General features: G+C 41.1%; 1 protein-coding gene across 1 annotated transcript in view; it reads right to left on the bottom strand.

Annotated features, from left to right (window-relative positions):
* prr36a (proline rich 36a) overlaps positions 1–21,435 on the bottom strand; it is a 55,093-nt gene extending 33,658 nt beyond the window's left edge. Inside the window, exon 1 of the mRNA XM_061728801.1 lies at positions 21,198–21,435. The gene's annotated coding sequence lies outside the window, so the exon portion shown is untranslated. The remainder of the gene's footprint in view (positions 1–21,197) is intronic.
* Positions 21,436–27,250: the final 5,815 nt, after the last annotated feature.

Consider the following 27,250-nt stretch of genomic DNA (forward strand, 5'->3'; position numbering starts at 1 on the left):
GAAGTATTATAGAAATGAATCAAATCGGAGCAGCTTACCCCTTTATGACCATAGAACTAGTCCGCCTAAGCATATTTTTACATTTCTGCATGCTATATTGCCATTTTATGGAGTATTTTTATTTGCTATGCATCAAAACAACCCATATAAGCCAAACTTTAATAATCTGGATGTTCTAATTCCAAACTAACTAAATAAATTGCTAAAAAGTGCAAATAACTACCAAAAAAATGTAAATCTTTTTTTTTTTTTAATTTTACACATTTTTCTAAATACAGAAGTCCCACAGCTAGAAAAAGTAACACAAGTCTTTCAAACCCAAAATGTATCTAGAATTAATTCATGCTTTAGTTTTTTTTTTTTTGAGAAATCTCATTTTATATATCGCGTCTTCATCCGGTGCTGAAATCAGCTTCGCTCACGGTAAACCGTTATGTGTGTGTTGTATAGTGAGTGTTGGTTGTCGCAGAGTAATCTTTCGTGAAAATCTCTGATAAAAAGCACGAACAAGTGGCTAGTTTCCCGGGGGAATGACATCACCTCCCTTTTCACAGGAAGTGGAGTGTAAAAATGCCACCTGATGACGCGCTGACAACGTGTCGACGTACGTCAACGTAGGACGAGCTGCGAACACAAACTGGATCTATAAATAACCTGCAACAACAATTTTGAAGATTTCCGCAATTTTACTGGTTTATTATGGGATTTTTCCCAACAATTTAATGGATTAAAACTCTGAGACACATTCCTGTTTGGCCGCGTTCAGACTGCAGGCAAATCTGATTCATATCTGATTCCTTCTCATATCCGTATATATATCCATATATTTTCAGGGCTGACTGTCCACACTGTTTTTAGCAAGTGTCCAAATCGGATCTGGCTCTGTTCAGACTGGGCCACATCATTGACTGATCTGACGGGTTGCCGTAGCAACGACGTCGGAGCGGAGGCGTCACCCAGCGCGTGTATTGTGTGAAGTCATGTATTTTTTTTATATATATAAAAAAATCCCAAAATATCTGTACCGTTTCTGATTGGGTCGACACTGCGCATCATTTTTAGACATAAAAATGAACGCAAACCGCAAAAGTTGTGTCTCGGTGGAGGGACCCGGCGTCCCAGCAAAATGAGAAACAGAGAAAGGTGTTCAGAACAAAACCACCAGCAAACTAACAAACCAACCAACAAAGCTCAGAGTTAACAAAACCAACCAGCAATGAACAACTGGCAGCCCCGCTCTTTATCCTCTCCTCCTGTTGAGCTGACGGGCTGCAGGTTCAGGCTCACAGCGCGACTGAAGGCTGATTTATGGTTCCGCGTTACACCAACGCAGAGCCTACGGCGTAGGGTACGCGGCGACACGCACCTACGTGGAAATGCGGTCTTTTTTTCTGCTATTAAAACATGATTTGTAATGTGAATTTGCAACACTCAAACTACAAATAATAGTTTTTGACGTGACAGAGATTGTAGGATGAGTAGCTCCACAACTGGAAATGGCCGGGTGGTTTGGAGCATGGGTCTGTGACAGTCATATCCGATCTGAGTGTTTGGAGCTGTTCAGACTGACACGCATCTGCCAAATGCGATATGAAACCTCGCGGAGGTGGTTTCCATCTGGTTTGCAAAAATCGGATCTCATACAGTTTGGGACTTCAAAAGACTTCAAAAAGAGTCATCCAGTTTCAATCTGGATGGGCTAAAAATCGGATATTTGCCTGCAGTCTGAACGCAGCCTTTGACCTCCAGAAATAATTGCCGTTTTATTTGGTTGTACATTTTGAAAATGAAAATGCAAACGGGAGCGCCGGCGCTCCGGCCGGTCATAAAGGGTTAATGCCATTAAACCGCTTGCATGCGACTGCTGCTGATGTTTTCAGCATCGATGGGACGAGTCTTTGTGCAACTGGGCGTTGAACAAAACAAGCGTGGAATGACACGGATGAATCTCATCAGTTATCTACTGATAATTTAAAAGCGATGCTAAGAAGGAATCTGCATACCGACACGACTGGGGTTTATTTGTTTTTACGCCAGAGTTGCAAGAACGCAGTTTTACGACCACATGTGGCGTAAACAACCCGTATATAGAGTATATTCAGCTCCAGTCAGCCCTGCAGACCCACAATGCACTGGTGACGAGAGTCGTCTGCTTCAAGGCGGCTCGGGCAGGAAAACCAAGGCATGAGGCTTAACGTTATCAGCTGCACGTCAGACCTGCTCACATTCCAGCTCTGCAGACGTCGTCCCGACTCCTCAGAGCTGCAGAGCGACATCTGGCATCGTAGCCAGGACAGAGACAAACCCGCCAACACGACGTGGCAACACACATGCCTCCTCCGTTTTCATGACATCGGAACAAGCAAAGTCTGGGGCGGCAGTAGCTCAGGTGGTAGAGCGGGTCGTCCAATGATCCGAAGGTCGGCGGTTCGAATCCCGCTCTGTCCCAGTTTGCTGTCGTAGTGTCCTTGGGCAAGACACCTTACCCACCTTGCCCCGTGTGAATGTGTTTGAATGTGTATGAATGTTGGTGGTGGTCGGAGGGGCCGTTAGGCGCGATATGGCAGCCACGCTTCCGTCAGTCTGCCCCAGGGCAGCTGTGGCTACAATGTAGCTTACCATCACCAGAGAGAATGTGTATGAATGAATAATGATTTCTGTAAAGCGCTCTGGGTGCCTAGAAGGGCGCTATATAAATCCAATCATTATTATTATTATTATAAAGTCGTAAAAACGGCATAAACGGCTTGCAATATTTCAGTTGATTTGTAATGAATCCAGAATGTATGACATTTTTTTTTTTTTTTTTTTTTTTTTTTTTTTTAAATTGCATTACAGAAAATAAAAAAGGACTTTATCACAATATTTTAATTTTCTGAGACAGTCCTGTATGATAAGATGACCTGAAGGAAAGGCCTAACAAGAATAAAGAAAAAGCAAGAGATTCAGTTAAAAAAAAAAAATTATAATCATAGATACAGCACAAGACATGCTGTCAGAGGTAAATTTTTACTGCCAAAAATAAAGACAAACTATGGTAAAAGAACTGATTTACAGAGCCATGTCTGCATGGAACCCACTTCCCAAACACTTTAAGCAAACTATTAACATAAAATAATTACAATTGTTAGTAAATAAACATCTCTAGATACTATTAAAACTTCAAATATATAAAATAAAATACAATACAATTATTATTAAATAAATAATGTAGATGTATATGGCTATGTGTACATACATTAATATAAATAAATGATTAAAAATGGTTATTGGTGCAAACTATGATAACTATTCATTGTTTGAATTTGTTGATGTTATAAAATGTATGAATATGTATCGTTTTATTTATATCCAAATGTTAAATGGAATGACTATTTTTTCTTTATTTTCTGTTTTTCATATGGTACCTCTTTAGGTTTGTTTTTAATTTTTTGTTGTAATGTACTGTGTATTATGTGTCGGACCCCAGAAAGAATAGCTGCAGTTTTGCTGTTGTATCGGGATCCAAATAAAAACTTGGAAGAAAAAAAAAAGTCTCCCAGTTTGATCGTACTCAGGAAAAGAGGAGGTTTTCTGCACAACGGACGGTGTAGAAAACTACTTTTACTCTCTTCTCAGAAGTGCCCTTCAAAAAAGGACTCAGAAATAAGCTTTTGTTGGACAAGTATGTTGGTAAATCAGCCCCAAGGAGATAAGCTGAGTGCATGAATCCTCTCCTCCATCTGACCATACAAGGCCGTGGCCGTTTCTGTCGTATCACCAGCAGTTTAACTCCAACACAAAAGCCCGGTGGAGGAGCAGAAACCCGATCTGCTGCTGGAATTAATGCCGAGGAGAGTTCAGCCTCGTCACTGGATCCGTCGGAGCATTTTCCTTCAGTAAAGGGTTTGTAAACAACAGTTGGTGGTTTTGAGCTCGTCTGTTCCAGCTGCTTTTTCTAAATACAGGTCCATGTTTACAAATCTGCACAAACTAAACTCATCCCCACTGGTCTGATTAGGGTCATTAAAACAAACAATACATGTTTAACCCTTGTGCTGTCTTTGGGTCAAGGGAGGAGGAAGAGAAGAAGGGAGGAAGGAAGGAAGGAAGGAAGGAAGGAGAGTAGGAGGAAAGAAGGAAGGAAGGAAGAAGAAAAAGGAGAGCAGGAGGAAAGAAGGAAGGAAGGAAGGAAGGAAGGAGAGAGCAGGAGGAAAGAAGGGAAAAAACAAGGAAGGAGGGAAGGAAGGGATGATGGGAGAAAAAGGAAGGAAAAAAAGAAAAGGAGAGAGCAGGAGGAAAGAAGGAAGGAAAAAAAAGGAAAGAAGGAAGGAAGGAGAGAGTAGGAGGAAAGGAGGAAGGAAGGGAAAAAAGAAGGAAGGAAGGAGAGTAGGAGGAAAGAAGGAAGGAAGGAGAGAAGAAGGGAAGAAATTAAGGAAGGGAGGAAAGAAGGAAGGAAGAAAAAGGAGAGAGCAGGAGGAAAGAGGGAAGGAAGGAATGAGTGAGTAGGAGGAAAGAAGGAAGGAAGGAGAGAAGAAGGGAGGAAAGAAGGAGGGAAGAAAATAAGGAAGGGAAGAAAGAAGGAAGGGAAAAAAGTAAGGAAGGAAGGAGAGAAGAAGGGAGGAAAGTAGGAAAGAAAATAAGGAAGGGAGGATGGGAGAAAAAAGAAAGGAAGGAAGGAAGGAAGGAAGGAAGGAAGGAAGGAAGGAAGGAACAGTTTTTTTAATTTATTTAATGTATTTTCCTCAATTTTAATTAGGATCTTCCTCTTTCCTCACAAATGCAAGTCAAGCAGATTAAATGAGTTTCCTCCACAGGGGGCTGGACTTCAGGGTCCAGTCTGGGAGCACAAGAGTCCTCCAGTACCCCCTTTTTCCACCAAAACGGTTCCAGAACTGGTTCTGGGCCAGTGCTGAGTTTGGAACCGGGCTTTCTGTTTCCACTACAAACAGTCTACAAGTAGAAGCTAACAAGATCTTCACCTTAAATACTCTCAATAAACCTCATAAATAAGGAAAAAACAACCCAAAAGTAACATTTTATATGGGTTTTTCTTTTTAAATTCATACGTGAGATCAAAATTTTTGATTAGATACTAAAATTGTGATGTGATTTCTGTCATTTCTGCTGCCAATTTTTGTTCGTTCGACTCTGAAGTCAAAACTTCAAGGCCTGGCAGGATATTCACCATCATAAACCTGCGTATCATTAAAAAAAAAAAAAATCCACCGAACACTAAACGACTAAAGTCGTCTCCACCTATAAAGCACAATCCTCTTAAAAGGAAACTTGTAGCCCTTTTCCACCAAACCAGTTCCAGAGCTGGTTCTGGCTCAAAACTAGTTAAACTTAGAACCGGTTTGTTTTCCACATCTCGGGTGCTAAGAGGAGCCACGTCATTACGTCGCTGCAAACGTCAGTTACGTCTCTGCGTTGGCATGAAAGTTGCAGCAACAACCAGGTATCTGCTCTAACAGGACTTGGTCCACGTAGCTCCTCCGTGGACACATCTCTAAGAGACAGGTTGTCTCCTCCTCCTCCCATGATGCTTTGCTGCATCCAGATTCATTCTTATTTGAAAATGTCTCCGTCTCCCAGTCTTGCCGTTGGTCTGAATAACTCCACCTCCTCCGCTTACGTAAGTGGTTCTTTCCTCTAGACCAGAACTGGAACCAGTTTGGTGGAAAAGGAGTAACGGAATCCTCCAGGATGAGCTAGAGTTGGCTGAACTTGGACGGGGTGAATTTAATGGATGGATCATTTGTTCCCTCTTAGCTTGAGATAGAAATGACTAGTGGTGGGGGGGAAAAATTGATATTGCAATATATTGTTGCGCTCTCTGTCTCAATAAATAATCGATAAACTGACGGCAAATATCGATATTTTATTACAACACCCATAATGGATTTACGCGGTTGTCACCGCACTATTGTTCATGTACTTCAATTTGTCCAGCAGTGCAGTGTTTACATTTACAAGCCTAGGAGGAGGAAGTGAGGTACTATACAAAATTAAGTTGCTTACTAACTTTTCAGTATTAGAAACAAAGAGGTGCACTGTCCTGGTTTAAATAAAACATGTTATTAATTTTCATGCACTTTAATTGTCCAGCTGTTCAGTGTTTACATTTACAAGCCTAGGAGCGAAATGCACTTTCTTTGTACATTGTATGAAGTTTTGGCATTGAATAAATGCATAACTACAGACGCTTTCCTTTTTATGGGTATTTTTTAGTGATGCACCGAAATGAAAATTTGTGGCCGAAACCGAAAATAATAACACTTGGCCGAATACCGAACATGGTTCTTCGCAGTTTTTCATTTATTTTGCCAATTTTTTCACTATTGCATAAATCAAATAAATTTGATTTAGGCATGCTTTTAAAAGAAAAATATCTTTTACAAAATTACAAGGTAGAAAACATTTGTTGAACATAAAAAACTGAAAATTTTTTAATTTCCCAGCATTTCTTAAATATTCCAGCAGACATTATACCAGCAAAGAACAATAACTTAAAATAAATAAATTAGCAAAATAAATTTTTTGGCCATCTTTGAGCTTACGTTAGGCTTAACTGACTGAACATTGTAACATAGGCCTTAAAACAATAAAAATGCATTAAAGCGCTCAGGGTTTTTTATCATTTCAAATGATAAATCAAACTTGTAGCTGAAAGACTTTGCAGATGTGCCCCCTCTAGATATTTGAGCAGAACATTCATTGCAAACAGCCATTCTTGTATTATTCTTTGCCACTCTAAAATACTTCCACACTGCTGACATGTTTGCACCACTTCACTCCACGCTCTTCCACGTTTGATTTCCTCATCTAAACGCACCTGTAATAGATTGATTTATGTTGTTTTGGTTCCACCTGCTGGTGAATGTTAGGTAAAATTCTTATGTGGTTAGATTTTTGTTGGCCAACACTTTATGTGGTGCGCAACCATTACGGGAGTGTTATGTGGTTAGTTTTTGGTTGGCCAACACTTTATGTGTTGCGCAACAGTTACGGAGCGGCCAGTGTATTTATATTACAACGCCGTTATTAATTGTTCGGTTTTTTTCCCACTTATTCCACCGAACACCGAAAGTGTTTTTTTTCCATTTTCGGCCGAACAATTTCGGTTACCGAACAATCGGTGCATCACTAGTATTTTTTCTTTTTCAGTCACATATATATCGTTGATGAAATTTCTTACAATATATCGAATATCGTAGAATTATCGTTATTGTGGGTCACATATCGCCACAGTATTGGATCGTGATTTACCCGTATCGTCCCACCCCTAGAAATGACTGATTGCTAACAATAATCCTGCTGGCTCTGAACTGTTCGTTTATTTGCATCAAAGCTGCCGAAGTAAAAACAACAAAGATAATTCCTGGGACAGTTTTGGTGAAAAACAACCTGCCACTGAGTTCTTTATTCAGCTTTAGCGCATTTACTGGTGTTTCTGAAGATTTGGTGGTAGGAACTCATAAATCTGCTTCAAAAGTTCCTCACATTTGTGTTTCTGTTCAGATTTCACACTTCAATTTCAAGAAAGCTCATATTTGTCTTCAAAAGCAGTTTGCTTTTTAACAATTTGCTGTTTCAATTCAATTTTATTTGTATAGCGTCTAATACAACAAAAGTTGTCTCTAGACGCTTTCCAGAGACCCAGAACATAAACCCCCCGAGCAATTATTACATAAACAATGGCAGGTAAAAACTCCCCTAGTGGGAGAAAAGCCTTAAGCCAAACAGTGGCAAGAAAAACTCCCCTTTAGGAAAAACTCCCTTGAGCAGGACCAGGCTCATGAGGGGGGCCCTCCTGCCGGAGGCCAGACTGAAGCTTTTCTCCCTCTCATTTTTTAACTTGATATATAAACAGACTGTTTAAATGGTCCTTTTCCAACAAAACACCCAGCACTTCTCCTGCAACCCAGAAACCCAAGGAAGTCGCCTAGAGTCACATTTCAGCGCAACAAAAGGATGCAAAGCTCCATTTATAAAAGAGGAGCAATTACAGTTTACCAGTTCAGACCAGTTTCAAAGTGAGCCATCGGGTCTTTCTGCACACCTGCAAACTCAATCCTACGATTCTGTTGTACATTGATAAATGTACGTAAAAGCAGAGTAAAGTCAGCTGCTCCAGCCTGAAAGCGATGGCCACACAGGAAGTTGAGGATTTCAGCTGCTATTAGTGCCAGTCCAACACACTGATGGAGGTATTGATCTCCGAGCAGCTGTAACAGCGCCCATGCACTCAGACACAGAACTCATATCTACAGAGAGGCTGACTAGCTGTTGGAGAACATTAAACCATGAGATATGAGGAGGTTTTGTTGCTCTGATGAGGTTTAACACATCCTGCGGTCGTCTCTCCGCAAAGACACATGTAAACATTAGCAAACCTAAGCTGTCTACATTTGTTCCAATGTTAATGTTTAATAGGATATATTGAAGGTGACTAACCAGAAATGAGTGTTTGGAGATGACTAAGTGCTTGAACTGAATCTGACGTGACACACGAGCCCACGAAGTTGCAATCAGGGAACATTGAGGGACTAGATACATTTTTGTTGTCCTTATGGCGCTTTTCCACTAGTACCTACTCAGCCCGACTCCACTCAGTTTGGTTCTTTCCCACCAGGGCTCTAACGTGCAAAGTAGATACTTTTCTGTATCTATTCTGCCGAGGTTCTAAGCGGCTGAGTCGGGCTGTGATGTCATCACACTACTCTGATGGTGGATTCTTGTTCATTTTATTCGACCAGCAACGGCAGCAGAATTCTGTTTGGTGATCCAACTCTGAGGTGCAGATGTTCATAAACCTGGTGCTGAGGAGAGAATTAAAAAGGGATCTAGACGGAGATAAGGAACCACCAGATCTACCAGGAACTCTGTCTCTTCATAGCTGCTCACGACTCCAGCTGACTTTTCAGCAGCGCCGAGACAAACTAAAAAAATTAAAAAGCGTCGCCACTTGAAGCTTCTCTCAATCTCATTTTTTAACTTGATATCAAACACAAACCACAGGCCAGTAGCACATTTATCATCTCCTCCAGGTTCTACATCTTAAGTGTTGTCGTCATCTTCGTTTAGATACACAATCAAATACGTCACAGCAGCTTCGTTCCAACCTCCTACTTCTCCAGGTGCTGAATTGTAGTGGAAAAGAAACCAGGCCAAGTTGAGATGAGTAGAGCCCAGTAGGTAATGGTGGAAAAGCACCAGAAAAGCACCATAAGTGTGCTTGAACTGCATCTGACGTGGCACACGAGCCCACACAGTTGCAATCAGGGGACATTGAGGGACTAGATACATTTTTGTTGTACTTAGTGTCTTAAACACACGGAGATAAGGATATGTTCCCGGCAGAGAGTTAAAACTTTAAAATCATAAATCTTCGGAGGGAATTTGTTTGGAAAAATGTAATTCTTTTTTTTTTTTTTTAACTCCAAAAAGGTGAGCAACAATATTGCCGGAGACAGTGTGGACAATCGAGTGCCAACCACTCACATTTTCTGGTTGTGTAAGAAAATACAAGCATTTTGGGATCCTAAGAGCAATGGAGAAAGTTTTGGGATGTGGGATTCCTAAATATCCTTTGAGTTATTTACTTAGAACTGATACCAGAGGATGTGATAAATAAAGAGGACTAATGCATTTTTAAAAATCTCTTGCGGCTAAGAAAGCCATTACAAGAAATTGTCTGAAGATGGAGTCACCTGGACTGAGCCAATGGTTGGACATTGAAGAAATACGATCAATGGAACAAATTACCTACAGTCTACGACTTAAAACAGAGATGTACTTAGCAAGATGGACAAAATGGCATTATTATATAAGACAGTAGTGCCCCCCCACCCCCTGTTTTTGCTCTATTATGTCTGAACATTGAAAAACAAAAATCATAAATCTTCAATCTATCTTTAGTCAAGACAACCACGTTGTGTAAATCGTGACCCAACAAGCTCCACAAGCCTTTTGTCTGCTACTGAACACGTATTTATCACCCTTTGAAGAAGAAAAGAGGATTTTAGAAGTTGTGGTGATTTGCCTTGTCATCTCAAACGCGCATCAGCGAGGTATGACAGCGATGAAGGGGGAGTTAGCGCTGAGCCTTTTCTAATCACATCTCCGAACCAACATGTGCTAAGTGAGCGTAAGCCCCTCGACGAGGCCACGGGGAGCAGGTGGTTGAGTGAGTTAAACGGACTAAGCCAGTTTGCCTCCGAGGGGGTGTCTGGGCCGACGCCAGCGAGTCCGACCGACCGGTCGGTGTCTCGGAGGCTGCAGGGAAATGGGTTACAATCTGCTCCGAACCTGGCAGGGTTCTGTCTCTGCAGCGAAGAGGCGTCGCAGGCCGACAGCAGAGACTCAGAGAAGCCGGCGTTTGAGGGTTTCTAATCAGATCAGGTCAGAAAGTAGCTGAGTGTAACATAAGAGTGCTGTTAGGAGGGTTGCAGGCAGAGCTATTGTCTGTCGGCCCACTGGGGGGGGTGGGTGGATTAACTGGTACAAAAGGGATGGAGGAGCAGCTGGCACTGGGTAACATCACCCCAAAGGCTCATGGGACACCGAGACAGGTTGAAGGGTGGAATGTGGGAAATATGGGTTTTTAAACAGAGCGAAACGTTAACCCCCCCAAGGTTAGAAGAGAGAGAAGCCAGAGCCGACACTAGCTCTTCACCAATCTAGATCCTCCTTCAAGAAAACAGAAAGACAACGGAATGTCCTCGATAGAGGGAATGCATTGACGTCACTTCCCCACTGGACCAGCCCCCTTACTCGCACTGAGTGGCAAAAACATCCAACTGGCAAAAATGTCTGCAACTAGTGGAGAAGACGGAATAACAGCCGATTATGGGCTTAAATTAAAAGGCAGTTGGACTTGACAGTGACCCGTACAGTTACCCCAAGAACCAGTGGTCCATGGACATTAATATTTGGTACAGTTACCCCAAGAACCAGTGGTCCATGGACATTAATATTTGGTACAGTTACCAAGAACCAGTGGTCCATGGACATTAATATTTGGCCACCAATCCAGTTTCCTGATATTTATATGTACTTAATTTCAACACCGGGGAAATACACAAGACTTACAAAAGTCTTGACGCTTGGTCCGACTTCAAGGCAGGATTTGTTGTAGAAATTAAAGTGATGAGGACACCGAACTTTATGATTTGACGGTTTAACGTTAGCTACCCAAAAATCCAACATTACCTGATACAAAATGGGAACCGCAAATCCACGTTTCGGTGTCTGGAATCCAGTTGTTTCTGCGAATTGCAGCGATCCATTTGTCTCTCTTAAGCTTATTTTTCGGCAGTCTGTAAAACGATAACTGCGATTTCTTGCTAAATCTATGAGTACAGTCGATCGCACAACAGCTCTTTCCCATTTTAGATGTTTTCCAGTTGCTCAAACTGAAAGTTTATGCCGACACTCAGTCTTTCCGACACTCAGTCTTTCCGACACTCAGTCTTTCCGACACTCAGTCTTTCCGACACTCAGTCTTTCCGACACTCAGTCTTTCCGACACTCAGTCTTTCCGACACTCAGTCTTTCCGACACTCAGTCTTTCCGACACTCAGTCTTTCCGACACTCAGTGGGTGAAACCCGCTGTAAAGTTACGTCTGTGACGTCACGCACATTCCCTCTATTATAATAATAATAATAATAAGTAGTGAGAGAAGCTACATTTCTCTGACTGACTTCCTGGGGCTGGTTCCTAAAGCGACCCGGTCTCAACTGTCCTCTGTGTTAAAATGTTCAGAAATTAACATATTTAGATCCTGTTTCAAGAAACAGTTTTTGTCTTCAAAGGCAGATTTTGCACAAGGATGGTTTTTCTTGCCATTTATCTTTTTTTTGTACCACGTCAGATAAAATTATAGAAAGCAACAAATTTATGTATAATCCTATGGAACGCCGATTCATTCAAATTTATATAAATATGGTCCAATATATGTCTAATATTACTGTACTGTGTAGTGATGAAGCATCACTACACTTTTTAATTATTAAAATTATTAGCAGCAACTTCCAGTTTCAAGACTATAGGGAAGCAAGTAAGTAAAGTTTATTTCTATACTTACTTTGCATCTGCACCTTTCACAGACAGACAATTAATCAAATAATGCTTGACTGGCGTACCAACGACAGGGAAGTGACCACGGTTCCTGTCCAGGAGCCAACTGGCAACAAGTGAGTGTCATGTAGTCGATATGAAGCTGATGAGCCTCCGAGTCGGATCAGTTACCGTTGCTCTGACGGGAGGGGGGGGGGGGGATTTTCACACTTCAGCTGCACGTTTTAACGACAGCCGCACCCAAACGCAGCGTTTACTGCCCTCACCGATGTCTGGACCGACAGGATTCACCCCCTCATGCAGGAAACCAGCCCGTCTGCTGCACAATTCACCCCAGATTAACCCGGATTAATGATCAAACCGATTAAAAATACAAACTGATTAAGCAGAAACAGCCACCAAAAGTAGAAGAAGAGGGCTCTCCTTTGTTCAATATCTGATTTAAAAAGTACTTCTGTGTATTTTTGAGCAGGACACAGCTCAGGTGATGGCACCTACGACGAGTCCAGGAACAGACTTTTAAAGTGCTGAGTAACTCTTGGATAATTACGGTGCATCCGGCTCTGAGACGACCTGAAAGTAAAGTGCAGCCCCCCCCCCCCCCCGCCGTATCCAGGACAGGAGAGGGGAGTGCCAGCCTCCAGACCGCAGGGGAGACAGTTAAAGCACTGCATCATCTCACGACTACACAGGCCAAACTATTTAACTTACAAAAGGCACGACGTGCTGAGAAGCGCTGAAACAGATCCAGCCCAGCGGGAAGGTTTGTCTCCACTGCTGTTGGACTGAAACTAATACTGGATACAGGGTGTGGCTGGCAAGCCTCTGAAAATATGCAAATACTTCCCGGCGTGCAGGGGGTTCGGTCGCTCCTGCGACGAGGGACAAGCAGATCAACGCCCCCTGAAAGTTTGCATCTGGTATTAAACTAAAGGCCCTGTCCCAATACTCCCACTACCTCTCGTTTTCTTCACTACCCCTAAATTTTGCACGTTCCCGTGAGGGTAGTGGTGTCCCAATTCCTATTTTCACCTAGGGGGAGTGAAGAAAACGAGTGTAGTGGCTGAATCTGTCCCTACGGATCGAGGGTTTTAAGATCCTCACTAGCTGAACTAGGGCCAGAAAAATTTCCCAGAATGCTTTTCGTTGTCATTTGCGGACTGAAAAAAAAAAAAAAAAAAAAAAAATCATGGCGGACATTTTTTAGTGAATAAAATCAATATTTTGAGTTAAATATTGCATAAAAATGCTTTTTGATTACATTTCTAGCGAGGAATATATATTTTACTTTCATAATATTCACTCAGTGAATGTACATAATCACTCGTTTGCCCGTTGTTGCGAAGTCTTTTCAGATCTCGCCAGAATAAAGGCTGATTTATGGTTCCGCGTTACACCAACGCAGAGCCTACGGCGTAGTTTATGCGGCGACGCGCGCCGTACGCCGTAGGCTTTGCGTCGATTTAACGTGAAACCATAAATCAGCTCCCGAAGGCGGCAGGCAGAAATCCCGAAATTTTCTGAGCAAATTTCTTAACAGGCGTTATTTGGATAAACTGAGCCCAGGTTGGGGATCTTAACGGTTACTTTTACGCCTGAAAAAATATTAAAACTTAAGTGGCATATTAACAGCGCTACAGCTGAAATTAAAACAGCTTTTGGCTCTGGGCTTCCTGATTTTAGTGGTGGTGCTGAAAGTAGTAGTGAGAGTATTGGAAGAACAAAAAAAAAAAAAAAACACAAATCCAAAAGGTGGCTGCAGAGGGGGGGGGGTCCAGACTAAACCACCACCACCACCACAGACATGATTTAATGCATTTAATGAATAAATAAAGTGCTGTTTAGAAACAGTTAACAGCTCAAAAGTGAGAGACGGCGCTCTGCGTCGAATCGCTTCGCCTTCCTTCCCTCAGAACGAGTCGATCATCCGGAGCTTTCCGAAGGTTAGAGGATGCACTGATATGAAAAAAAAACCCGACTATTTCTAGTTCCTCTGGTTTGTTGTGACTTCAGGGAGAGGAAAGGGAAGACGAGGTGTTGAGAGGGGGAATACAGCTGTATCCTCACTGGGAGGCCAGACCTGGTGGAGATGTGACCGAATACATCACAAGAGCCGGCTTTGATTTGCTCCTGATTAATGATGACTCAGTTAAATTTACATCAAAGAAAAAGTTGTGTACCTGGCAGGATTAACAGACGCTAAAAAAAGGCTTGCTCTTCAATGGAAACCACCACATCATCTATCAACATGTCACTGGTTTAATCTGTTTTTTTTTTTCACATTAAAAATATGGACACATGCCATTGAAAAATTGAAAGAACTGAATATAGGGCTTGGTCACCAAGGTGCATTCTGGGACGCGGCGGCCGTGTTGGATGCCTCATGAGTGTAAACAAACAGTGTAGTAGCAGCTGAATTTACCGGGAACTGGAATTTACCGGGATACCTTAAACAATGAAGCCAGGGTCCGGTATTTGGAGAAAATAATGATTATTAACGGTTTGGATCCATATGAAACCCCTACTAGTAAGGACTTACTGCCGCAGTTCTGCACAACCGGCGTCTTCAGCTACCTTGTTTAGGAGTGTTTGGCAGCTGCTTTGGTAAATGTTTGACTCGCCATGTGTTTCGATAAATAAGTAGCCTATAATAGTACAACATACAGTACATGTTTTGTATTACTCTTTTTTCCTTTTCTTTTTTGACCGCTGTATTATGCTGAAGAGGCTCCAAGGCGTGAGCAATATTTTTGTTTTCCTCGTGAGATAATTTTTTTCCTCTTCAGCTACAAATAGAGTTAAATATTTTTTCCTCAACAAACTAGTTTTATCTGAAGATTGGGGTTAATTGCACCGCAGAGAGCTGGCCAGCAACTGCGTTTAGCTGGAGAATTGGGAATAAAACCCGTGTTTTGATCCGACCCCGGTCTGTGTGTTTGTGGTTTACTGTGGAACGTTATGTTTGGTCGTCTTACAGCCGCGATCCAAGCGAGCCGACGACTCTTTCACTTTGTTATCTCAGATACTTGGTCTCCGTGGTTCTGCCTCCGAGCAGGAAAGCGGTGAAAAGTTAAACCATTAGCGATCTTTTCCCCACGTCTGTTGTGTGGAGCTGCTGCAGCTACAACACAGCAACGGGTTAACATGGTTACAGAATAACGGAAAGTAACGATTACAAGTAAGACACAACGAAGAGGGAGCACGTCTGTACACAGTGCGCAGTGGTCCGAAGAGCAGCTAATGTAGCATCCAACAGAGCGGCTCCGCCAAGTGATGACGTCAAGACGACCAAGCCCTATTGACTGAACATTTATAAAAAAAAATATTTTTGTTGCTTTTCTGGTCTTGCTTGTTTAGTCCTGTTATGTTATTGCTGTCTTGTTGGATCGCTACAGGGTGGGGGGGGGGGGGACGAGTGACTTAAAGATGCTATACAACTGCGTCCATAACTGTTCAATTTAATTGTATGCATCAACAAAATAATAAAAAAAGTTGATCACAAAAAAGAGCCGCTGCCTTTGATCCCTGTTACTTTGATGTTGTGCAAAACTTCAGGTATCCCAAACCATGTTACATTAGCAGCAATAAACAGTCTTGATCTGCAAAATGAAGACAGTATTCATGCAGAGGATTCTGGTACATCTGCAGTAAAACGGTGTCTGTGAGGGAGCAGACCTTTACCGTCAGCCTGCTTGTGACCAGATCACGCCGGACTGTGGGACAAACGATAGGTCAGTAAACGCTCCAGATTCAGGAGCACAAAGGTGGCGTCTGTCCGCCGCCGTCTGAAGGAGCCTTTCAAAGCTGCGCCGTTCGCTCGTGGTGACATTTATATCTGAAACACTGCCGACCCTCTGAAACGAGACGCATCATCAGAGCAGGCGAAGCTGCTGAAGCTTTTTCCCCAGACGGTGTGAACGACCCTGACAAGCGTGTGGAACAGGCGCTGGAGTCATTCACACTTTGTTTCACACCCCGGCGCTGAGCGGGGGGTATCGGGGGTAAAAGAAGACGCTCCCCAGACGGGATCCTGGTGTCTGATACCTCCAGGAGCCGGCGCCTCCCCGGCCACACCCAGCCCAGCGATTGTGTAATGAATAGGGATGGGCGGTATGGACTAAAAAAAATGTATCGCGATAATTTCTGGCATTTATCCCGATAAAGATTTTAAAAAATACCAATTGAACTTCACCTTTTTAACTATAAATCTATCACCACATTCAGTATTTGGAGCCCCCAAATCACTGCTCTAAAAGAATACTAAATGCTACTAAACTACACCAATTAATTAATTAATTAAATTAGTACACCTGTAGTGCAAAACTGTAATGACTCAAATGAAACAAGTTTGAAATGTAAGAACAGATTCAACATTTATTCAAACTCTATGGCTTAAACAGTGCAAACAGCAAAAGTAACATTGTCCTTCAAGTTTTCTTAGCTTATAAAATCACAAAGTAGAAAAAGATACACACTGATAAATAAAGAAAAAGTATTGCCAACCTTTGCACTCACTGTTTTTTTGCAGACTCTGCATATAATAGATGATGTTTGCTCCTCGTCACTCTTTATAAATCCAAACCAGTTCCAGAGCTGGAGCCTCGTTTAACAACGAGCTCTCAGATCCGCCTTCCGCCATGTTTGTAACACAAAAACGTCATCAACGGGAATGTATCGTTTTTACCGCAAGATGACAAATTCTTACCGTGGGGAATTTTTTTGACGGCATATCGTGAACTGTAAAATATCGCCCATTCCTAGTAGGGCTGTTCGAGTTTGCCCAAAAATAAAATCTCGATTTTTTTCTCTCAAAATCCGATTACGATTATTTTGTGAATTGACAAAAGGCAAAGAAATGATTTCAAATATGCTGTTTTTTTATTGAACATTTGCCCCATTGGGCTTTAAGTGCAAACTTTGCTCTTATTAAACCAAAAATGAATGAATAAAGTGCAAAACTCTGTAAAATAAGTTGAAAAAAAGTTTTAAAAAATATAATAAAATACATTTTATCTCTTGGAGAGAAAAAAAAAAAAAAAAAAAAGAATCGCATCTGGCTTGAGGGATGCCCGGTGGCATGTTACAACGCCCCCCCCCTCCCCTCCTACACTAAAGAGCCTCTCCGATGGGGCACTTGTCGCAGGTATTGAGAGGTATTTCCATCAATCAATCATTAATATGTGTGCAGACAAGGTATAATAATAATAATAAAAAAATTAAAATAAAAAAAAAGTGAAAAATCGATTTTACGATTTTCACGTTTTAACATCGTTCTAATTACATAATCGCGATTACGATTTAAAATCGATTAATCGAACAGCCCTAATTCCTAGTAATGAAGACCGAGCCGACACCGGGATCACTTCACTTTATTAATTTGTCCCTTGAAGGGTGATCAGGTTTGCAGCAGGTATAAACATTCAGCACACATTCATCATAGCCACGTTCAGTATGAAAACATACATGATTCGAGCGGAGAAAAACTACAGATGCACCAAAGCTCAGCCCACGGAACACAAAGGAGGGAGAAACAATAAAAAGGGAGACTACCGATCAGGATAAATAATTTAAAATACATTTCAACAGCACAGGTGGCAGCATGGACCAGGTTCTAAACCACAGACACAATCACCTCCTCTTCTCTGCAGCGTTCAAAGCCTTAATGGAGAAAGAGAGGCACAAAGGAACATTTTTATCTATTTTTCGTAGCTGGCGGAACAGTTATGTGAAGGCCAGAGGGAAGAAGCTTATATTCTTAGTTAAGAGGGTGAGTATCGTCCCTATGAATGGATTTTGCTTTCTTAAGCACCTGAGAATTAAAAATTTCATCCAGACTGCTGAACTTTAGAAGCAACACGCACTATTCTCCCCAGGGAGATTTTCTCCTCGCTGGCAAGATTCCCGTACCAACAAATGATACAAGACGAAATAACAGATTCAATAAAAGCACCATAAAACATTTTCATCAGGGTTTTATCTACCTGGAATTCAGCGAGCTTGGTCAGACAAAAGAGGCGTTGTTGACCTTTTTTGCAAAGCGCATAACAGTTCACATCAAATTTGATCACGTTATCAGTTATAGTGCTGAGATATTTGTAACTGGTCACTAGTTCAACTGGCGACACTACAATGAGGAACTGGGGATTTACGTCTAAAATCAATGCAAACCTCTTGTTTTAGGAACGTTAATTTGAAGGAAGGCTTCATCACACCAAGATATAAAATAATCAAGTACCTGCCATGGCTAACTTCATCATCACTAAGCCGGCTGACGATAAACAGCATCTCTTTGTCGGTCAGAGCTGCAGAAGGTGCAGCCCCAGAACTTGTCGTTCTTCCTCCCTGGTTCAGACGGGGATGACATCACGCCACCAGCAGGGATGCAAATATGCACACGCTGATTTTAATCTTGGAAAGGAACAGCTCCTGCAGAGGTGTGCTACTTCTGCATCTCTGGAGAACCGACGCATGTCTGGAAGCTTCAGAACCAGCCTATAAATCATTAAATAACCGGCCGCTCAGGACCCTGTTAGGCAGGTATGACTCGGCGTGTTAGGCAGGTATGACTCGGCACATTAGCCGATACCATCCCAAGTGAAGACGCCAGGCTCGATTTGCACGTCAACTTCCAAAAAAAAAAAAAAAAAAAAAAAAAAAAAAAAAGGTAGCAAGATATAAAAAAGTACTGAATTGTTAATCATTATAAAACAAACGCCAATAAAAATATGCAAATGTCTTAGAAAAATAGGTCGTCTACAGTCATTTCTATTAAATCAATAGTTTTCCCTCCTGTATTGTGAATGTTTAATGGGTATGTTCAATAAGTTTTAATTGTATATTTGCTTAAGCTAATTGTAACTGTTATTTAGATGAATTAGTAACTCCAAAGATGATTTTCTGTAACGCAATTACAAAAACAAAAATGTCAAACATTCTGGATTCATTACAAAACTGAAATATTGCAAGCCTTTTATTATTTTAATATTGCTGATCATGGCTTACAGTTTAAGAAAACTCAAAATATCATATCTCAAAAAATGTGAATATTCTGGGAATTTTAATGTTAAACTGTAAACCATAATCAGCAATATTAAAATAATAAAAGGCTTGCAATATTTCAGTTGATTTGTAATGAATCCAGAATGTATGACATGTTTGTTTTTTTTTTTTGTTTTTAAATTGCATTACAGAAAATAAAGAACTTTATCCCAATATTCTCATTTTCTGAGACAGTCCTGTACGTGCACAGCTAAAGTGTTACGCAGATTTATAACTGGAGTGGAAAGATCTGCCCCATCATCCAACTATTTAGACAATACTGCCCCCGATTTCCAGCATGAACCTTGGATTCAGGGATGCTCTCATGGCTCCAGAGGAAATATTTTCAACTTTTAACAACAAAAACAGGGGGAACAGTTCAGCACCAGGTCTTCCTAAAACAAAAACCCACACAAGTCCGATCCCGAGCGGCTAAACGGACGCAGTAAAAGAGGAGAGGAGAACACGGTGTTCCACTGAAAACAGGCCCAAGCGAGCGACTGCTACAACCCACAACCCAAACCCTGCCATCAGCCCAGAGCCCACGGGCCACAGACTGCAACAATTGATGGTTCACCACCACGATAAGCCCTAATGATCAAAAACACCGCTCCGGTTTCTGCAGCCCGGCTCTGACTCGGCATAAAAACCAGATCCTGCAGGAAAAACTCTGTTTCCAAGTAAATGTACAAACACAGACTGCAGATGATTCTCTTTTTCTTTCTCTGATTAGCTAATGCCTGAAGGGATGCAGGTTCGAGTCCCCGCCCATTTACCAAACAGGTATCCGACGCCCCAAATCCATCAAGCCATTCCTGAGATACGGCCTTGGAAACATCCGCAGTCAAGCACAACTTCTACTCAACACTGTTTGAAATCTATATCGTACAACTGCATATACAGGCCTGTCTCAGAAAATTAGAATATTGTGATTTTCTGTAATGTAATTTAAAAAACAAAAATGTCATACATTCTGGATTCATTACAAATCAACTGAAATATTGCAAGCCTTTTATTATTTTAATATTGCTGATCATGGTTTACAGCTTAAGAAAACTCAAATATCCTATCTCAAAAAATTTGAATATTCTGGGTAGGAATGGTGATATTTTGCCGTTCACGATAAACCGTCAAAAGAATTCCTGTATTTAATACATGAAATAACATTTTTAAAAAGTTTCTCAAAACAGAAACCTAAACGGTGCATGTGAGACTGCTGGAAAACCTCATTAAACATTCTTCTCCTCTTAAACTTTCTGTTACTCAGCAGAAAAAACAAGTCTTGGCATCATGAGTGGGGAGTTTTTAAGAGGGTGTCGTTTTTCACTCAATGAATCCAAAGGGATATCAAATATTTTGACAAGCAGGGGAGCATTTATTGATTATTATTTCCCCCCAGATCTGGAAATATGTATATTCAGTTTCACACCACTGCCTGTTACCTTTTTTTTTTTAAATACCTAATTAATTGATATACCTCTTGCCGTTTCAGAGATACTCATTTATTTTAAATTAAAGGAAGACATTTTTGGAGGTGGAGGTTTAAGCCTGGGACAGCCTGACTGCTGCAGGAGGAATTGTTTCTGATAATTAATTCATTAATTGTCCCTGGGAACAAACAGTTTGGAGCTCCAGGCCCAGTTCGGGGTCCCAGAACAACAATGGCGGTGGAAAAGCACATGAGTCCCGGTCCATATGTCCAAAAAACGGCCACACACACCGACACACACTCCTCCACCGGATAAAAACACCACGAACCACGTGGGTCTGCTGGGAAACACCGTTTACATTCAAATTTACATTTTAAATTAAAAAAAATAAATAAATACATTTTTTTAAAGCGTTTCTAACCTTCCACATCCATTATCGGGTCATTTTTTAAAACAGACGAAACCAAAGCGGGAGCTTTTCCCACCCATTGTGGCCCGTTTTCGGAGCGACTTAAGGCTGATTTTTGGTTCCGCGTTAGAGCCTACGCCATAGGGTACGCGGCGACGCGCACCGTACGCTGCGCGTCGCCGCGTACCCTACGGCGTAGGCTCTGCGTCGATGTAACGCAGAACCATAAATCCAGGCGTCAAACGCCATTCTTACCGTCTCCGCGGCTCCAGCAGACTCCGGATCCGGCAGAAGCAGCTGCTGCTCCGGCCGAGACGAACATGCACCGGGCGGGTCTCGGAGGAGGAGGAACGGCGGAATAAAGGTTTATTTCCCCCTGGCAGACACAATGCTGGGCTCGGCTGGGCTCGGCGTGGTTCCCTCCAGAGGGAGGGACGGACAGATGCTGAGACGCCGGACCGCCGCACGCAGGCAGATGCTCGGATTAAGTATTAAGTCCCGCCAGCGGACCAATCACAGCCCAGAGATGCGGAGCGGGGGTGACGTCACCTCGGGTGACGTAGACGAGGCTCCGCCCACAAAAAGGGGCGGGGTGGGAGGGGGATTGTTGATCTTCATTATTATTTATTTTTTATTTTACCTTTATTTTACCCAGGCAAGCAATTGAAGAAGAAATTCTTATAAAGGCTCTCTGGTCTACTTTTGAGGATTCAATCCTGTAGATTTTTCTTGCTATTTTTCTTTTTTCTTTTTTTACCAAATCAGATTAAATTATAAAAAACAACTATGAAACGCAGTTTAATTCAAAATTAAATAAATATAAATATTAAATAAATTATTTCATATTGGTATATTTCTTTATGTCAATACACTTTTATTTTGTAATGCCACGTTTGCGTATTACATTTCATTACACTTTTTTTTTTACCAAATCAGATAAAATTATAGAAAACAACTATGAAACACAGATTCATTCAAAATTAAATAAATACTTAAATTATGAAATTTACAATTAAATAAATTACTATGACAATTAAATGAAGACAAAATTAAACCTTCAATCTGAAAGTTTCGGCGGGGACACTCTGAGGAAGGTGGGAGAACCGCCGAAACTGTGAGATTGAAGGTAAGAAGTCGGAACTTTGTCTGGAAAAAAGAAACTTTAGGATATCTATCTGAAGACATAATGAACACAATAGAACTAATTTAAGAACAACTTCTTATAAAGGCTCTCTGGTCTACTTCTGAGCATTAAACAAACAATTATAAACCCCAAGTGTAGTGATGAAGAAGCATCACTACACTTTTTAATTATTATTACAATTATTAGCAGCCACCCAACTTCCAGTTTCAAGGCTACATGGAAGTAAGTAAGTAAGTAAAGTTTATTTATATAGCACCTTTTACAGACAACGGAATATCACAAAAAAATGTATGTATAATCCTATGAAACGCTGATTCATTCAAAATTAAATAAATACTTAAATTATGATAATTTCAATTAAATAAATTACTATGACAATGAAATGAATACAATTTTTTTTTTTTAAATGACAACTTTTTTATTTCATGAAAAATTATTTCATATTGGTGTATTTATTTTATTTCATGACACTTATTTTGTAATGCCACGTTTATGTATTACATTTCATAACACTTTTATTTATTTGATAGCACTTTTATTTCATAATGGGATATTTATTTATGTCATTACACTTTTATTTTGTAATGCCACGTTTGCATATTACATTTCATGACACTTTTATTTATCTGGAGCCCAAGCTTCTTGTGATGTAGGGGAGGCTCCGCCCACAAATGGGGGCGGGGTGGGGGGGATTGTTGATCATGCTACATGGGACATGGTTCATTATAAAGGCTATCTGGTCTACTTCTGAGGATTAAACCAAAAAATGATAAACCTCAAGTGTAGTGATGAAGAAGCATCAATACACTTTTTAATTATTATTAAAATTATTAGCAGCAACTTCCAGTTTCAAGACAACATGGAAATAAATAAGTAAGTAAAGTTTATTTATTTAATAATTATTTATTAATAATAATCAAATCAAATCATCAAATCAAACTTTATTTATAAAACACCTTTCATACATAAAATGCAACAGAAAGTGCTTTACATAAAACAAAAAAACATAAAACGTATTAATGCCCTTTCATGGCACTTTTATTTCATAATGGGATATTTATTTATTTCATGACACTTTTATTCAGTAATGCCACATTTGCGTATTACATTTCATGATACTTATCTATTTCATGGCTCTTTTATTTCATGTTCTTATATTCAAATGAGGAGGGGTGGTTTTATATGTTTATCATAATTTAAGTGTTTATTTAATTTTGAATGAATCAGCGTTCCATACAGCAAAGCAGTCGCCGATATGCAGGAGTCGGCAACCGAAACAGTGTTTGAAGCAAAATATTACGCTGCACTAGCCACGATTCTGCTAAATGCAGTGGCCATTTCTGATGTCGTAACTAAATGTAGACGTTCTGGTCCGGGTCCTTCTGCAAAACCAGTTCCACAGCTCTTCTGGCGTAGATCAACTGAAGGAACTGGGAACCATGGCAGATCCATTTAGGACCCTTCCAGTCTGCTACAAGTGACCTAACCCTTCGGTTGGTGCAGCATATCACAAGAAGCTTCATGTGTCGGCTCCTAGTGCAGGACACAGAGAAGTGCACCTCTACTGGGATAAAGTGGTATTACAAGACTCATTACTGCAGTATTGTCATTGGCTATTTGGTCAACACAGCAGAACAATATCCCCCGTGTGTTCAGAATAACTACATACAGTGGCTTTACTTTTTGTCCTGAACTTCGTGGGTTTTATGTATTTATTTTATTTTACGTATTATCTCGAGCCAGTTTTGGCAGCTGAGGGTCAGAACTCCAAGGCTCACGCTGTCGGCAGCCACCTGAGGAACACTGACCGGGGTGAAAAGGTAAAGCCCTCCTGGGAGCTCTCAGGTTATATTTTTGTGGGTGTGTGTCCAACTAGGAGGAGGGAAAACCTAAGACATCCCTCAGCTGGTTTGAGAGCCCTCAGTTTTCCCCCAGAGAGGAAGTGGCCAAGGAGAAGGAGGTCTGGGCCTCCCTGCTTAGGATGCTGCCCCTGGTACCCCAGCTCAGATAAGAGGTGTCAAATGATGGGATGGATGGACAAATCATCTAGAGGCCGAATGAAAAAGAAAAGGGGGGGGGGGGTAACCAATTAGTTGGTCCAATAATCTAATACGTCTAATATCACTGTACTGTCTATTTGTCCGCCTTAGTAAAAAGGCTGGGCGGTCATTTAATCTTTGATAAAACTACAAAACTATGAGCGCTAATGGTCATCTAGTTCCACAGAAAAGACAAAAACATCTTCTCGTATTACAATTCGAACGGGAAGCAATGCAGTTTAGTGGCAACAGGAAGCGGGAATGTTTTAACCTTTCAGCCTTTCAGTTGTGGTTCAAACTCTGAAAAAAGCAGTTTCACATGTGAAGCAAACAGCAGGGACTCCCACCGGGAGATAAGCCTCTCCTGCTTTTCAGTCCTCCAGAAGAGACGCCAGAGGAAGCATTTACATCCCCGTCCTGCAGCAACACAGAAATAAGCAGCTAGAAACTGCTACAGATACTCCCTGCAGCGAGCAAAAAAGCTGTTACAAGGAGGTGGTTAAAACCTGAATCTCCCACTATAGATGAATGGATAGGAATAATATATGAAATATATGGAATGGAAAAGTTGTCATTCTCTCTAAAAATTGAGGAGAAATGTTACCAGATGTGTAAGTGGACTGAGAACATACAACCTATTAGGTCTGACTTTTGTTAACTTTACAAAAATAAGGAGTAGGATCAAAATGTGTTTTGTAATATGATATATTGATATAATCTACAGTACGATCTTTACTCATTCTGCTTCGTGTGTAGTTTTCTGTATGTAATATTTAAGATGAGAAACTTTGCATGTTCCATGTAAATATTTTACAAAGAAAAGTCTGGGAAGACCCAGGAGGCAAATTGGACATCAGAAGGTCTACAAAATGTCATGCCAATGTTATGTTAACTTACTTGAAGTGATTTTGACGCTATGTAAATTTGCATCTGTGAAATCAAGGCTTTTCCCAAATAAAAGATAAAAATTTAAAAAAAAAACTTTAAAAAAAAGCATCTATTCATGTAATCACTGGCTTGATGCAGGATTCATGACATCTCATTGTCCTGCTTTAAAATTCGTTATTAATTCAATACTTTTCTTCAGTTTTAATCATATAACGTCTATTACAATACAAGTTTTCTCTAGGCGCCTTCAGAGACCCAGAACATGACCCCCCGAGCAAGTACGAGCACAATTATTATTGTACTTGTAAAGCAAATAGTAATTAAATCAGTGTTACATCTATTTGGGAACATGAGGCCTTGAGTTGCTTCACATTGATTTATTTCGCAAGTTTCCACAGAACGTCCAAGTGAGGACGGTTTCTGCAAACACTGAGACTTCCTGCCCCCATTTTCTTTTACAAACGCGTTTATTCTGAGACGCCAAGCTGCCGGAGTTTCTACTGTCAGAAAGTTTCGACAGCTGAAAGCTGATCCCCAAAGAAACCTTTAAAAAAAGAAAAAAAGAAAAGGGCCGCATTGTTAATTTTCCACCATCGGAGTTTAACAGTCTCAGCTCTCCGATGGTACAAGACCACAATGGACGGGAGACGAATGCTTTTGTTTCTTTGAGATGCAGCTGCAGACTCAACGCCAGAAAATGCTGAAAAGGGAGGAAACACACACAAAGATGGAACGGAGGAAAGAAGGAAGTAAGGAAGAAAGGAGAAAAGAAGGAAGGAAGGAAGTAGGAAAGGGAGTAGGAAGGGAGAAAAGATGTAAGGGAGGAAAGAAGGAAGTAAGGAAGAAAGGAGAAAAGAAGGAAGGAGGTAGGAAAGGGAGTAAGGAAAGGAGAAAAGGTGGAAGGGAGGAAAGAAGGAAGGAAGGAAGAAAGGAGAAAAGAAGGAAGGAAGGAAGTAGGAAATGGAGTAAGGAAGGGAGAAAAGATGGAAAGGAGGAAAGAAGGGAGGAATGGAAGGAAGGGAGAAAGGAGAAAAGAAGGAAGGAAGTAGGAAAGGGAGTAAGGAAAGGAGAAAAGATGGAAGGGAGGAAAGAAGGAAGTAAGGAAGAAAGGAGAAAAGAAGGAAGGAAGTAGGAAAGGGAGTAAGGAAGGGAGAAAAGATGGAAAGGAGGAAAGAGGGGAGGAATGGAAGGAAGGGAGAAAGGAGAAAAGAAGGAAGGAAGTAGGAAAGGGAGTAAGGAAAGGAGAAAAGATGGAAGGGAGGAAGAAGGAAGGAAGAAAGAAAGGCGAAAAGAAGGAAGGAAGGAAGTAGGAAAGGGAGTAAGGAAAGGAGAAAAGATGGAAGGGAGGAAACAAGGAAGTAAGGAAGAAAGGAGAAAAGAAGGAAGGAAGTAGGAAAGGGAGTAAGGAAAGGAGAAAAGATGGAAGGGAGGAAAGAAGGAAGTAAGGAAGAAAGGGGAAAAGAAGGAAGGAAGAAGGAAGGAAGTAGGAAGGAAGTAGGAAAGGGAATAAGGAAAGGAGAAAAGATGGAAGGGAGGAAACAAGGAAGTAAGGAAGAAAGGAGAAAAGAAGGAAGGAAGGAAGTAGGAAAGGGAGTAAGGAAGGGATAAAAGATGGAAGGGAGGAAAGAAGGAAGGGAGGAAGGAAGAAAGGAGAAAAGAAGGAAGGAAGGAAGGAAGGAAGTAGGAAAGGGAGTAAGGAAGGGAGAAAAGATGGAATGGAGGAAAGAAGGAAGTAAGGAAGAAAGAAGGAAGGAAGGAAGTAGGAAAGGGAGTAAGGAAGGGAGAAAGATGGAACAGAAGAAAGAAGGAAGTAAGGAAGAAAGGAGAAAAGAAGGAAGGAAGTAGGAAAGGGAGTGAGGAAGGGAGAAAAGATGGAACGGAGGAAAGAAGGAAGTAAGGAAGAAAGGAGAAAAGAAGGAAGGAAGGAAGTAGGAAAGGGAGTAAGGAAGGGATAAAAGATAGAACGGAGGAAAGAAGGAAGTAAGGAAGAAAGGAGAAAAGAAGGAAGGAAGGAAGGGAGTAGGAAAGGGAATAAGGAAAGGAGAAAAGATGGAAGGGAGGAAACAAGGAAGTAAGGAAGAAAGGAGAAAAGAAGGAAGGAAGTAGGAAAGGGAGTAAGGAAAGGAGAAAAGATGGAAGGGAGGAAAGAAGGAAGTAAGGAAGAAAGGGGAAAAGAAGGAAGGAAGAAGGAAGGAAGTAGGAAGGAAGTAGGAAAGGGAATAAGGAAAGGAGAAAAG

The sequence above is a fragment of the Cololabis saira genome, chromosome 1 (assembly GCF_033807715.1).
Source record: "Cololabis saira isolate AMF1-May2022 chromosome 1, fColSai1.1, whole genome shotgun sequence".
Taxonomy (NCBI): domain Eukaryota; kingdom Metazoa; phylum Chordata; class Actinopteri; order Beloniformes; family Belonidae; genus Cololabis; species Cololabis saira.